Consider the following 13316-nt stretch of genomic DNA (forward strand, 5'->3'; position numbering starts at 1 on the left):
GCTGTAAACATAACAGTTCTTTGTTCCATATTCTCTTCGTATAATGTCCGCCCTGGAGCGCAACGCAGCAAATTAATCACAACATGGTATGGTACTATGTCAGTATGGAGCAGGGATGGGATCTGAGCCCTCTGAATCGGAAGGGGACACTGTTTTATTGTATAATTAAAAAAAGGGGGCAGTAATAATAAACTGAATAAACGGCACACTACTAAAGGATACATTTAGAGGCCAGATGATATACCGACCGATGTTAGCTATTAAAAAATATCAGTATTACATTTATAACGACTGAAAAATGAAAGAAAAAAAGTAAAGTAGAGACCGAAGAAACACCCTTCAATCAATTTAAGAGTGTGGATGTTGCTCTGTTTGCTCACCAGAGGGCACTCTCCAATGTGCCTGTTGCCAACAACAAACAGCTGATCCAAGCACAGTCAGGCAAACGAGCAATTGATGACTTGGCAACAAAATAACAAAACTAAATGTGTAACATAAAGAAAAAAAATTTATTAAAAAAAAGATTGACTGATATATCAGATGTTCAAATCCCCAAATATCAGTATTGGTCTTTAAAAAAAGGAATATTGCTGAAACAAGTCTAAATGTACCAGTATTGTGTGGGTGTTTGGGGATGAGGGAGCCTCTCCTAAAGGTCAAGAGCTGGGGCACATCCTGAGTAGGCCTGCACCTAAAGCCAGTTCAGAATCAAATATGAAACTATTGAGAACCTGTGTTTGAAGTGTGGGAGGAAAAACCACACAGGCACATGGAGAATCTGCATATCCGTACAGAAAGTGTGAACCCTGAACATTCCGTGCCAATCGCCATACACAGGGCCTCCCTCATCTCTTTGTATTTTAGCTTAATTGAATTTCCATCTGAGGCTCCTCGCCTTGAACACTCTAGGTTTCTTTTTAGTGATCCACACATGTCTGTGAACTGTTATTATCTTCCACCTCCGGTCGGGGTGAGGCATTTTTTTGTAACAGGCATGGAAGTAAATAACCTCCCTGCACCTGTGAATGTTAACCAGTCCATTTTCACTGTGGATAACACATTTCCTCAAGGAGACTAGTGCAGAGATAACAGTGGCAATTGGTCTCAATATAGCAGAGGACATGCAAGAAGAAATGTTCTCAAAAGAGAGTGAGAAAAAGAATCTGTGTAAGCCTAAGGGATGACTGCAGGCCAGCATGGTTTTCATACTCATGAAACTGTCACTGTTATTCTCTTATTCAATCAAAAAAATGGATCTGGGCGATTTTGTTTCTGAAATTGCAAAATCAAACACGTCACAAGATTAAAAAGGCTGTCTGATTGTCTGTCGTATGATTGTGTTGAACCTTTAATCTGCGCAGTAATGACACCTGACAGATGCTGTTTATCTGAAGCCGCAGGATGATCAGAAACATCGATTATGGGCTGTTTTTTGCTGACCGCAGATTAACGCGCTTACATGTTTTTCAGCAACGGGAACTGTTGAAAGCTCATCACTTGAATGAGTCATCCTCTCGGAGGCTCCTTAAACTGTGCCAGCATTTTCTTTCTGCTGTTTTTATGACTTGTGACAGAAAAATTAAATATCGTTTTTTTTTGTTTAATATTGTGGAAACCTGACAAGCTTTGTTTCTCTCATCTGTCGCCTCCTTTGTCTCTCGCTCTCTTTCTTCCCAGTCTCCGCTCATTTCTCACTGTTTCGTAATCCAGCTGAGAATGATGCAACTATACAGTAACTGTACAGACAGACGAGCGCAAACACACACATAATCTTTCTAAACCAGACTACTTAGGAACCAATTCATCTGCACTTAGCCTGAATTTTCTGCAGAGATGAAAAACCTTCTTTCTAGCACCGTTTCTCTTTTTCTGGATTGCATGTCTGTCTTCATATATGTGGGTCAGAATGCTTCACTTGTAGCCGGGCCTACTTTAAGTAGATTGGTTTGCAGAGTTTTTCTTATTACGCTGATTAGACTTGTGTACCTACACTGAATGCTTGCTGATTTTTCCAGTCCTCACAAACTGAAAACAAGCACATATGCCTGCTCTAATAGATGCAGTCAGTTAGACGAGTCAGTTAAGCTAAAGCCTCTGCTTATTACTTTCAAATGAAGGAGCTGTTTTTATTTCATCTAACAGCACTAAGTAATGTTTTGAAGGCTTTCAAAAATAAATCTAAGTGGTTTTCCAAGTTGCAACCATACCTTACATTCCAAGCAAAGGACTGCATGACCAACATGTGGCAAAGGGCCCCACAGAGTATTTTTTTTCTTATTTAATAAACTACAAATTAATTAGCTTTAAAGCACAGCACGATGGGTTCTGAATTTATATACAATTTATATGCGGATAGAAAAGCAATTTTTAAAATCCAGTTTATTACTATCCATTATGTCTGTGAAGGTTCTCAGTCATCCAGGTCATCATAGTCTAAGGCTACGTTCACACTGCAGGTCTTAATGCTAAATTCCAATTTTTTGATCAAATCTGATTTTTTTGTCTGCTTGTTCACACTACAAATAAAATGCGACAGCAAACGCGCTCTAGTGTGAACGCTCAAAGCGGCCCGCATGCGCAAAAGAAGATGTCACACACAACGCGCTCTGTTTATACCCAGACCAAACAGTATTGTTTGACTGATGGCTCTTAATATAAAGACTTCGGACTTTACGTTTCCCAATTTTTGCTTTAAGTTATTTTGTTATTTACATAATAATGTAAATAATAATAATGTAAATAACCTAATAATTATCCTTATTGCTGTTTTAGAGAGGAGCGGTGCTTCAAAGGATAGTTGCAGATTTCGGTCAGAATCTGCAGATTATACAGTACAAATAAAATGTTCACGTTGTCTTCCCAACAGTTTCACTAACATCTACACTGGATGGCCAGGAAGGGTTCGCGATGTCTTCTCGGGCGCTTCTCCTGCGCTGATATTTGGGGATGATCTGATATCGTCGTGTTGGTGTTGTTCCCAGATCATCATGAAAATGTTGTTCCAGGTTCAACATTGCAAGTGACCAATCACATTGTTGTGGCGTTATTCTTTGGCACGCCAAGCCATTCGTGCATTTATGAAATTCCAATGTTGCAAGGACAATATCAATTCTGCTTACTGTTTATTAAAGGGTTAGGGTCAGGGTTAGGGTCGCGGTCAGGGTCCGTTGATCGGCGAACAGAGGCGGTTTCTCGCAGCTTAAGTACAGTTTTTTGTTTTACGGCGGTTTTTCCCGAAGTCGCAATTGTATGACGTCACAACATTCTGATTGGTCACTTGAAATGTTGATTCTGGAACAACATTTACTATGTTGATCTGGGAACAACACCAACACGACGATATCAGATCATGCGATAATTGGCGTCTATCTTGTGTCAGTGACGTAAAAGACGGATTTAATGCGACATGACCGTTCAAACAGCAGTCGCTTTCTAAAACATCGGATATGTATCGGATTCAGTACCACATACGAAAGTGACCCAGATCGGATTTGAAAATATCCGTTCACACTGTCACACCATGATCGGATATGGGTCGCATAGGGTCAAAAAAATCGGATTTGATGCGCTTTCGCCTGCAGTGTGAACGTAGCCTTAGTCTTCACCACTCATCCGACAAGCTTCTTTAGTTCTAAGAGTAACTGGTGGAGAGTCCCAGATTTAAAGCCCTATGGGAGTGTCCCCAAGAGGGTCACGGACCCCCTATGGAGCCTCTACCTAATCACAGGAGCCAAGATGGTCGTTCACAGTGGACATTGATGGCTTCTTTCACTACTCTTTCTAACCATCTGTGTTAGATGGATGAACAGAGGCGGTGGCTTACAATACCAACTGTCTGCCATCTATAATCCAGTTTTGAGATCCCTTCCCAGACGCCTTAACACCCACTCACATCCTGGGCCATTTGACCTCAGGAAATCACATGATAGGGTGGGGCTAGGCTTCACAATGGGTTCACGCGAAACCTGGACTGATTGTGACCCACACCCACTTTCACACCTTGGCTCGTGTGATTAGGTAGAAAATCCATACGGGGTTCATGACCCTCTTGGGGGCACTGCAATCCCTATGGGAGCTTCTTGGATGAAACGTCTTCAAGGAAATTTAAGACGTCCAGACGCTTTTCTTTCCAAGCTCCTTGGACTACTATCCATTATGTTTACATTTCACTCAAAAAACACATTTATACTTTCTTTTAAACAACAACAAAAGTAAAATCCAGGGTAGGATTACTAGATCCAATAAGCTTAATGACAATTGTGAGGCATCTATGTGGTACATACAGTGCATGATGCACAGAGTATGGTGGGTGTAGCATTAGGGTTGGGTTATGGTCTCACACGGACAACTTTTTGTCCAGACATGACAGCAATAAAATGAGTCACTTTGAGTAAAAAAACAGCCATCGAGGGGCCGGGGGCTGGTGCTGTGTCGTTTAAAAAGTGGATAGCACTGTACATTTCACTTCATGGACACATTTACTGTGGTGCATATGGGCGCTCACGACATCAGATATCGTGCCCCAAAAGAGTTCACAGTGACAAGATTATTGTCATTCAGTGAGTCAAAATTTACCATAACTGTTGTTATGTGCTTTCTTTTTTTGAAAATTAGACTCAAAGTGCAATGAGGTAGCCAGAGTCTGGAGCTACACTTGTGCTATAGTAGCATACATAAAGAACAACTGCACGATTTTCCTTGACATATGTGGATTATTGACACATTATATGTCAAATGTGGTCATCATCAATACACCCCGAGGTGGAACAATCAAAGAAAAGGGAAAAATATGAAACACAGTAACCAAGAAATGACCATTCCCTAATTGTTAACTCTTTTACAATACACAGAAAAATGCTGTTGTATTGCAGCACAGGCCATCCAGCGGTTATTCTGGCAATCCTGTTGGAAATTACAAACTACAAGTTATTTGACAAATCTTTGAATGATTTCTATAAACTGCAACTTCTTTTTCTGACTCAAACATAAATAGCAGCCTAACAAAATGGGCCTTTTCCACAGCAGTCATGTTGACTTGTCAGAGTAGCATAAGCACAGATGTTACCAACCACATTAACAATACATCTGTCCTGTTTAAGTTACCCATGAAGTCATGACAGTGTCACACTGACCTGAAACCAAAGCAGCTCAGTGAAATAGAACCAGCCATTATCCTGTGATGAATACGTTTCAGAGTGTCTTCTGTGAATGATCATGCTCTGCATTACCACAGTTGAGATGATTTAATCTATATTTTGCTCTTAAAAAACCCATTTTCAGGTTTTCACGGAATATGTTCCCATGATCCGGTTTTTCTAAGCGGTCACACGGCGGGGGATATCAGAATATGGCTGAGGGCATGTTCATGTCAAAGGCTTGGTGCTGGCACCAGATGATCAGGAACATGCGCAATTCTAGTGCTCCCATCTCACCAAAAATAACAAACAAACAAACAAAAAAACAGATATATGGAATTTAGAAGTAAAATACAGACTACAAGCCACACAACTGCTACATTCCAGGGCTCTGAGACTGAGTTAGTATCTGAATATAAACACGCAGTGATTATAACTGATGCCTTTTTCTCTTTTTCACTGTGTATTCAAGCAACTGGTGGAGAAACGTCCCCCGCTCTCCTTTGAGGCAAGAAAGAGACTTGTGGCTTCCACTTTAACGTCAGTTTTGGATTAAGGTAATCTCATTTATATGCATCCCTCTCCACAATGCTCAGAAACACTGGATACTACCTTTATTACAAACCTGAAACCTCTCACCTTAAAGCTCTCACCCTTGTATATTGCATGCTTAGGCTGGATGGTCAGCTCTGACATTTCATAAACTCAGCAACTGGTGCATTCTTATTTATATTGCTATTGTTGCTTTGCTCACACCTTACTTGCATTCATTACAAAAAACAGTGAAAAGGCAGCCCAAAACAGAGACCATGTGAATGTGCAAATTCCTTCAGCTTCAACCCAAGTGGCAATAAATGGGAGAAGGTAAAAGACAAATATAAAAACAGATAAAAGCCAGTAAGGTAGATTAACATCCTGGATAGGTGTCAGGATGAGGTTTAGGTGCCTCTGTTAGGATCGTATTGTTTAAAAATTGAAGATCCTTATTTAGAGAATCTGAATCCGTCAAATTTATGATTATCTGACAAAGTTAAAAAAAAAAAAGGGGTTTGCTGGCCTGCTCCTGTGCACAATGTATTGCTGCAATGCCATTGGAGCGAAAACTTCATAGTGCAGTCCCTTTGGTAACATGTCTGTGTCCAGACCTAATAAATCTTAGTGGCAGAATATCCTACATCTCCCAGATCCCTACACCTCAGAAGAACTAGTCCACAATCTTTCCAATCTTTCAATCTGCATCAAACCTTCCCACATTCCCTGGAAGTCTTAATTAGCAGGTTTATGAGCAACAGTGTACATCTTCCCCGAGAAATACAGATAAAATCAAACACCGCACAGTTCAGTTCAGCTGTTCAAATGTGAAAAAACACCTTCAGAGAATACGGACACAGCTGAGCAGGTTACGTACAATGTAAACCTGAGATAACCAGTTATACTGCTGAAGCTTCAAACATATGCTGTCGCAGCTCTGACACTGTCATCGGACTGTGGGATGTAAGAAGTATATCCCACAATGCAGGTTGGACCACAGGGGTGTCGTCATGACCAGATCGCCTTTAGAAAGTCTCTGTGACCTTGAAACCAGACAGGATAATCATCTGGATATAAATACATACAGACAGTAACAACAAGGGCCCGTTCTAGAAGACAGGTTTGACTTCATTTAGTTGATGGGCTCAGAAAATAGTTTACCTAAAAGTTCAGTTGAGTGTGTGCGCATGGTGAAGGGAAATTTTAAAAGGAAAGGCATCATGATGCTCACATGCTATGAATCACCATGGCAATAATGAGCACAGCCTCCATTTTAACCCACTGGAGGAAAATATTAATACGTAGCGTTCATCTTTAAAACATGGCATAAGCGGTGAAGCAGCCTGAGTTAGAGAAAAGTAAGTTTGGCAGAACTAGTCCTGAAGTCCTGCTGCCTGATTTCAAATTCACGTGTAACCTCACAAGGACAAGGTGCCAATAGCAGCAAAAGATTAACGCTCTCCCATATGATATCAGCTGTATAAATAAGGGAATTAAATGGTGTGTCAGATGGCTCCTTCAGGCTCGGCAGGAGGAAAGGAGGTGAAAAGGAACTTGTGGTTTGTTTAGGGAAATATGCCACAGAGCAGATAGGGCTCACAGAGTGTAAGCGCAGTATAACTTGTGCAGAGTTAAAAGGATGCCCGTTCCTAGAACTGAAAACTTTCCCTTACCTCAGAGCTGACGCCCTGGATGCAGAAAGGACGATGAAACAAGTTGCATGTATGCCAATGTAGCAACTATGGAACAAACACTGAAGGGAAGCCGCAACAATCTGACTATAATTTTTCATCTTCTGCCTAAATCAGTTTGAGTTGACATTTAATCTTATTGGCTGCATTAATCCATCAATCCCATCTAATTTTACTTATATAGCACCAAATCACAATACCGGTCGCCTCAAGGCACTTTATATTGGAAGGTAAAGACCCTACAATAATACAGAGAAAAGAATCAGACGACCCCACTTTGAGCAAGCACTTGGCGACAGTGGGAAGGAAAAACTCTGTTTTAACAGGAAGAAACCCACAGCAGAGCAGGCTCAGGGACGGGCAGCCATGTGGTGCGACCGGTCTGGGGTAAGTGGAGGAAGACAGGCCAAAAGTCAAAAGTTGAAGAGAGCCACTGTATCAAATCTAAATATTAGAAGGTTGTAAAGAGCTGCACAAGAAACTGCCCCTCCTCTGACTTTTCATACATCCATGTTAGTATCATCCAAGCTATGTGATATGAATCCAAAGCTGGTTCAATTTTCAGACTTGTTTTCTTATATAAAAGCTTTTTCTTTAGATCTCAACAATTGAGTTTGACATTAATTAGAGTTTTGCACCTCCTGTTGTCACTTACGCAGTGTCACCGACACACAGTCATCCTGTTATCCAACAGGCGTGCTAAAACACGACTGCCATGCTTTTACCAGTCAGCACTGATCAGGTGATATTCTGAGGTTAGCCCTCAGGCTGCAATCGCAGGACTATGCTGATGTTATTTTACAGTTTGCTAGAAGAATCCCACAGCTGAGGGGCATCCCAGTGAATCTGTTCGTTAAGGTGAATATCTCAGTACTTGTGAATTTGTGGGCTGAAATTTGGCTCGCGGTCTCCCCTATCCCCTCGCTTCCTCTCCCTGTCATCTTTCCCTGCAGTGCTCTAAAAACAAGCAGAAAGCAAAAACGAATCCCAAAGCTTTATATCTGCGGTAGACAGAGCTGTGAAGAAGAGATGGTTCCTCCTACGCAGGCAGGCAGACAGGCAGTAGCTCTAGAGACCCAAACACCTCCAACTGTAGCTACTCTCATGCTATGGAATATCTGATTAGGCCTCAGTGATGGCAAACAGAAAGCAGCCTCCGTACGAGCTGCCGTCCCGTAGATTTATTCTTTAGATTTGTATCTGCAGCGAGCATCTGAATTCAACGAGCGGACTGATATCAGACCTGCAGTCACAGAGATAACAGACTACAGTGTCGTAAGAACTATCATAGCTAAAGGTTGCTTGCGTCAAACCTAAAAAATCTGTTAGGCTGCAACATTAGCGAGGAGACAAGATGGAGTTTTATGAGTGGCGTGAGTCATTTCACATCAAGATGGTTGGCATAGAAAATATCGTCATTCAGGAGAAGCATCCCAGCATTGTTTAAATTGTTAAGACTTTTTTAGCGCTATACCACTGGATAGTCTATGTTTTAGCATGTGTATCTTTGTGATTCACATGCCAAAGCATAGAAGAACTAATTTGTAGGCTGATTTCACCATGCAGATATCAGCAATATTATGATAAATACTTTTTTACTTTTTTTTGAAGGTTAAAACTGAGTAATTTGGATTGTAACAAGATTCAGAGTTTTGTATGTTAAAATCATATTTTTGAATAACATCAATTGTACCTTGAAGAAAACTCCAGATATGCAACATTTTTGGATCTAAATTGAATCTGAAATTGGATCTAAAAAAGCCCCCAAAAGCAGACAAGTAAGAACATAAATAAATAAAGACTTCCTCCGGCTGAAAGTTTTCACACCTGATCCAAAACAGCATTCAAGCTTTTGAGGTGTCCTCAGGTGGTCGGGAAGAGGACTCGCAACGTTAGAGCAGCCGAGCAGAAAGCCAAGTCCCTGATGGTGCAGAGCTGAGTCCTGGGGGCAAGGGGGGAGAGCCAGCTGTCGCCTGGCCCGAGGTTCCTAATGGAGGTTTTAGGAAGTCCTGGTGGCACAGACGCCAGGCGCTGAGAGCAATGCAGACCTCGCGCATGACCCATGTCTCAAACGGGGATCAAACATTTGCCTGCGCACAGCAGCTGAAGCACAGCAAAGCTTTAAACTGAAAACAGGTTGATGTAGTCATACATATACATAAAGAGGTATGGATAACTCGGTGTAAATGTCCTTTGAAGATCAGCCTATCCCATTAGAAACTGCCTTTGTGTCTTTCTAGGTTACAGTAGAAAGGAAGGGAGCAGTGAGGTTTCTCTGGACTGGTGGGACAGCATGGTGCTGCACAGCTCTGATACAAGAGTATAGATGAAGTGTTATGTAATTAATACTCCTCCTCCTATGCAGATACAGTAGACAAGCCTTAAATTCCTGGCCTCAGCTGTAACTGTACTCCCGATAGAGCTCACATACAGAATCTTTGGAATCACCCTTCCTCCTATATCCTCACCCAGACCCAGAGGCTCTTACTCAGCTAAAACATTTGCATACCTGAGACTGTAGAACGGGCTTAATGTGTGATGTAGGTTTCATACAGTAACACCAAACAGCCTTGTACAGCCACGCAGGATGCAGGAAAATCTGCCTCGCACACACACATAACATACAATCCAGAGACCTCCCCCCTCCACTTTACCTGCTATCCCATATTTCACAGTGCTGGCAAGGACAGGTGACTGACTAAAGCCAAGAGACAGAAAAGTAGCATGCGGCTTCTCTTACCAACAAATCCCCCCCTCGTTGAAGAATCCTTCCTTTCCTCTCCCTTCAGCCGGCTTCTTCCAGAGCTCCAGCTTTCATCTTTCCAGCAAAACGAGCAGGAGGGAAAGAGTGAAGGACTTCAGATAATTAGCATTTCTCTTGCTCCTCTGTTTTCTCTCCTTCTCTCCTCTCTTCCAGATTTCTCCACAGGCTCCGGGGGGGAAGCAGGAGCATCAGTGATACACTGCCGCGCGCTCCGCTGCAGGAGGCTGGACGTCAATCACACGGGTAACCTAGGGAACCGCTGAGCCCGCCCCCTGGACGACCCTGATTGGTCGTCAGTCAGAGAACCAGAAGTCACAAGTCCTCCTCGCAGATCTACAGATGGGTGCTGAGAGCTGTGGTGGGATCATGTACACAGCCAAAGAAAACAGTAGTGGATTGCAGTACTTGTGAACTCTCTTTCTCTCCTATCTCTCCGTGTCTCTCTCTCTCGCTCTCTCTATGACTTCGGAGCCGACTGCTTTATTTTACAGTTGCCTAGCAACCCACTGGCATGTGTGAGTATGTGGTGCAGAGCAGGAGGAGAGATGTGGGAGAGAGAAAAGGAGTTCAAGTCCTCAGCTCTCTCTCTCTGTCAGAGGTGTGGATGGGTGTTGAATATTTCAGCTTTCAGCAGCCACAGCATCCCTTCTTTGTTTTATGGAGGTTGTTGTTGTTATTGTAGCTGCAGACGACTGCATGTGCAGCCCTGCAAAGTACTTGATGTTTGAGGAGTCATTTTTTTTTCACTTTAACTCAACACCAAAACTTTTTGGGCTAAAAATCAAAACAAAACTGGGATATATCCTAGGCTGGTGTTTATTACTTCTATGTAAAACTCAGATCTTATAGGTGTATATGTGTTATTGTGATGGCAAGCCACACATGGTAAGCTCCACACCTCACCACCAGTTGATTCACTTTAGTTTACTTTGCAGTCACTACTTTAAATATATTCTTCTTATTGTCCAATATTGTTTCTTTATTAAATGTATTTCTTTTTTCATTACACCTTCCAATGTTTATATGGCGTGCACACATATTAACACTGCAAGGTCAAAGTTCTGTTTTATGTTATATTAATACGTCTCTCTGGGGTTACCTGGGGTTTGGCTTCTCCTCCCTGTCTGGCAAAAGGTGTGGCAAAGGGTGTGTGAGAGTACCACTGGCAGCCTAATTGCTTGAAACCACATGTTTCATTGCCTGGGGGGTGTTTCAAGTTTGTTTAATTGTTTTGTATTAGTTGGTTATATGGTAGCCATTTTGTTTTCCCCCATGTGTGTCATTTGGTTTGGCTAAACCAGTATTTAAGTTCCCCCAGGTGTCATTTCATGAGGTCAGTTTGTCTTATGTTTGTTTGAGATTTCGTTAATTGTTATCTTGAGTTTAGTTTATTGAGTTGACCTCTTTTATTGGTCTGCCTGTTTAAGTTAATATCTTTTTATATTTTGGGGTCAATAAAACCCCTTTTCTGAATTAAACACCTGTGTCCTTTATGCCTTACTGCTTGGTCCCTGACAGTTATATTCTTACATGCTCACACTCAGTGTGCGCATCGGAGTCCGCGCTATGCCAAAAGGCGAATGTGCAAATGTATACATTAGAACTCGACAAAGTGTACGTGTCTTATTTACATGTAGATTTTTTTTCTGTTTAAAAAGGAATGGAATAAGTAAATATGCCCCCATTTTAAAGAAAATGATGATTTGTGTGCTTGATTCATTCATAAAGGATACAAGGCTGAAGCAGAGGTCAGAGTTCACCATCCTGAAGGCTAAAGAGAAGAAGCTTTTTTCTCACACGTCATCTGGATGTTAGGCATTACTAAGACTGAGGTCAGGAGTTCACAGTTAGTACCCCACCACTGGACTGAAAATAAAATAGTATCTAAGTGTTACTTTCTACTCATTCATTTACTACTTGTTTGACAGATCAGTCAGTCTAGTGGTGTGTCAGTAGAACTAAAAGTACTGCATGAATAAGCTCCATTACATATGCAGGTATGACCAGGCAAGTCCACCTAAATGTTAAAGGCAAAAGAACACAGTGCATAAAAATAGTCCCACTGACTCATACACAATGGTTTTACTCCAGTGATATTACTGAATTTTTAATGAGTTATCAGAATTTTGAGCAACATTTTTTTTTAAATGTATGAAATGTTGATTATTTGGTTGTTAAAATAGTTACAAAGATAACACCATACACTAACTGCTTTTCAAACCTGATCAATTGTCAACAAATCAATAAAGGTACTGACTCTTTTTTAATAGTCTGTAAAGTAAAGTGGTTTAAATTTTCTAAAATACATATATTTCATAAGCACTTATCATTTTTTGGGTAAATGTGTGAAGCAAATAGCGTCTAAAAGTGTGAAATAAATGTAAGAGTGGAGTAAAAAATGCAATACTTCCTTAAAATGTAGTGAAGCAGAAGGACGGTAACTCATACTCAAGCACTTTAAAATTAATTCTCTGCTTGACAGAAGATGACCGACTGAAGTACATTTTAAATTGAGCTGAGTTTGGCTGAGGTAGAAGGAGGAAAAATTTGTGTGCAGCTGGTATGTGACTGAGCTGAAGCAGACAGAGGTTTGTCCTCTAAAGCTGAACATTTTCAGAGGAGTTTCTGTGAAGACGTTAGCTGTAAAAATCTCTCAAAGGAGCTGACCTGATAGAAACTGCCCTTGTAGAGTCGTGTACTAAAAACCAGACCTTTTATTCTGTTTTTTTCTTTTTTTTAAAAGCAGTGCACACCACTGCAGTTTACAAATTATAAGTTGGGTGAATGCTTAAGGGCGTTTCTGAACACTTTAATGTAGTCAAGATCATGCATCATCTGGTAAGTCATTAATGTTACATCCATGCACAGTAATTAGAGTTACGGAGGTCAAGGAACTTTGTTAATGCAATGGAGCCAGACTCCAAGGGTGACGAAACATCAGCCAGTCTGACAATTAAAATAAAAGTCATGATTATTCAAATGGACAGAATACAGTTATTGTGTTAGTTCAACAGTGATAGAAAGGAAGAGTTTTGGGTTTGTTTCAAATGCAGGCCTATAGTGTAGCTATTTCTCTCTAGATTTCTTGTGAAGAATAGGCTACAAGAGAAAACACAGTCAGGCTGAACTAAAAGTACTTTTACACTTTCATCTACGATATAAAATGACATTATTTATGAATAATTAATCTGAAAG

This window comes from Oreochromis aureus, linkage group 17 (genome assembly GCF_013358895.1).
Source record: "Oreochromis aureus strain Israel breed Guangdong linkage group 17, ZZ_aureus, whole genome shotgun sequence".
NCBI classification, from domain to species: domain Eukaryota; kingdom Metazoa; phylum Chordata; class Actinopteri; order Cichliformes; family Cichlidae; genus Oreochromis; species Oreochromis aureus.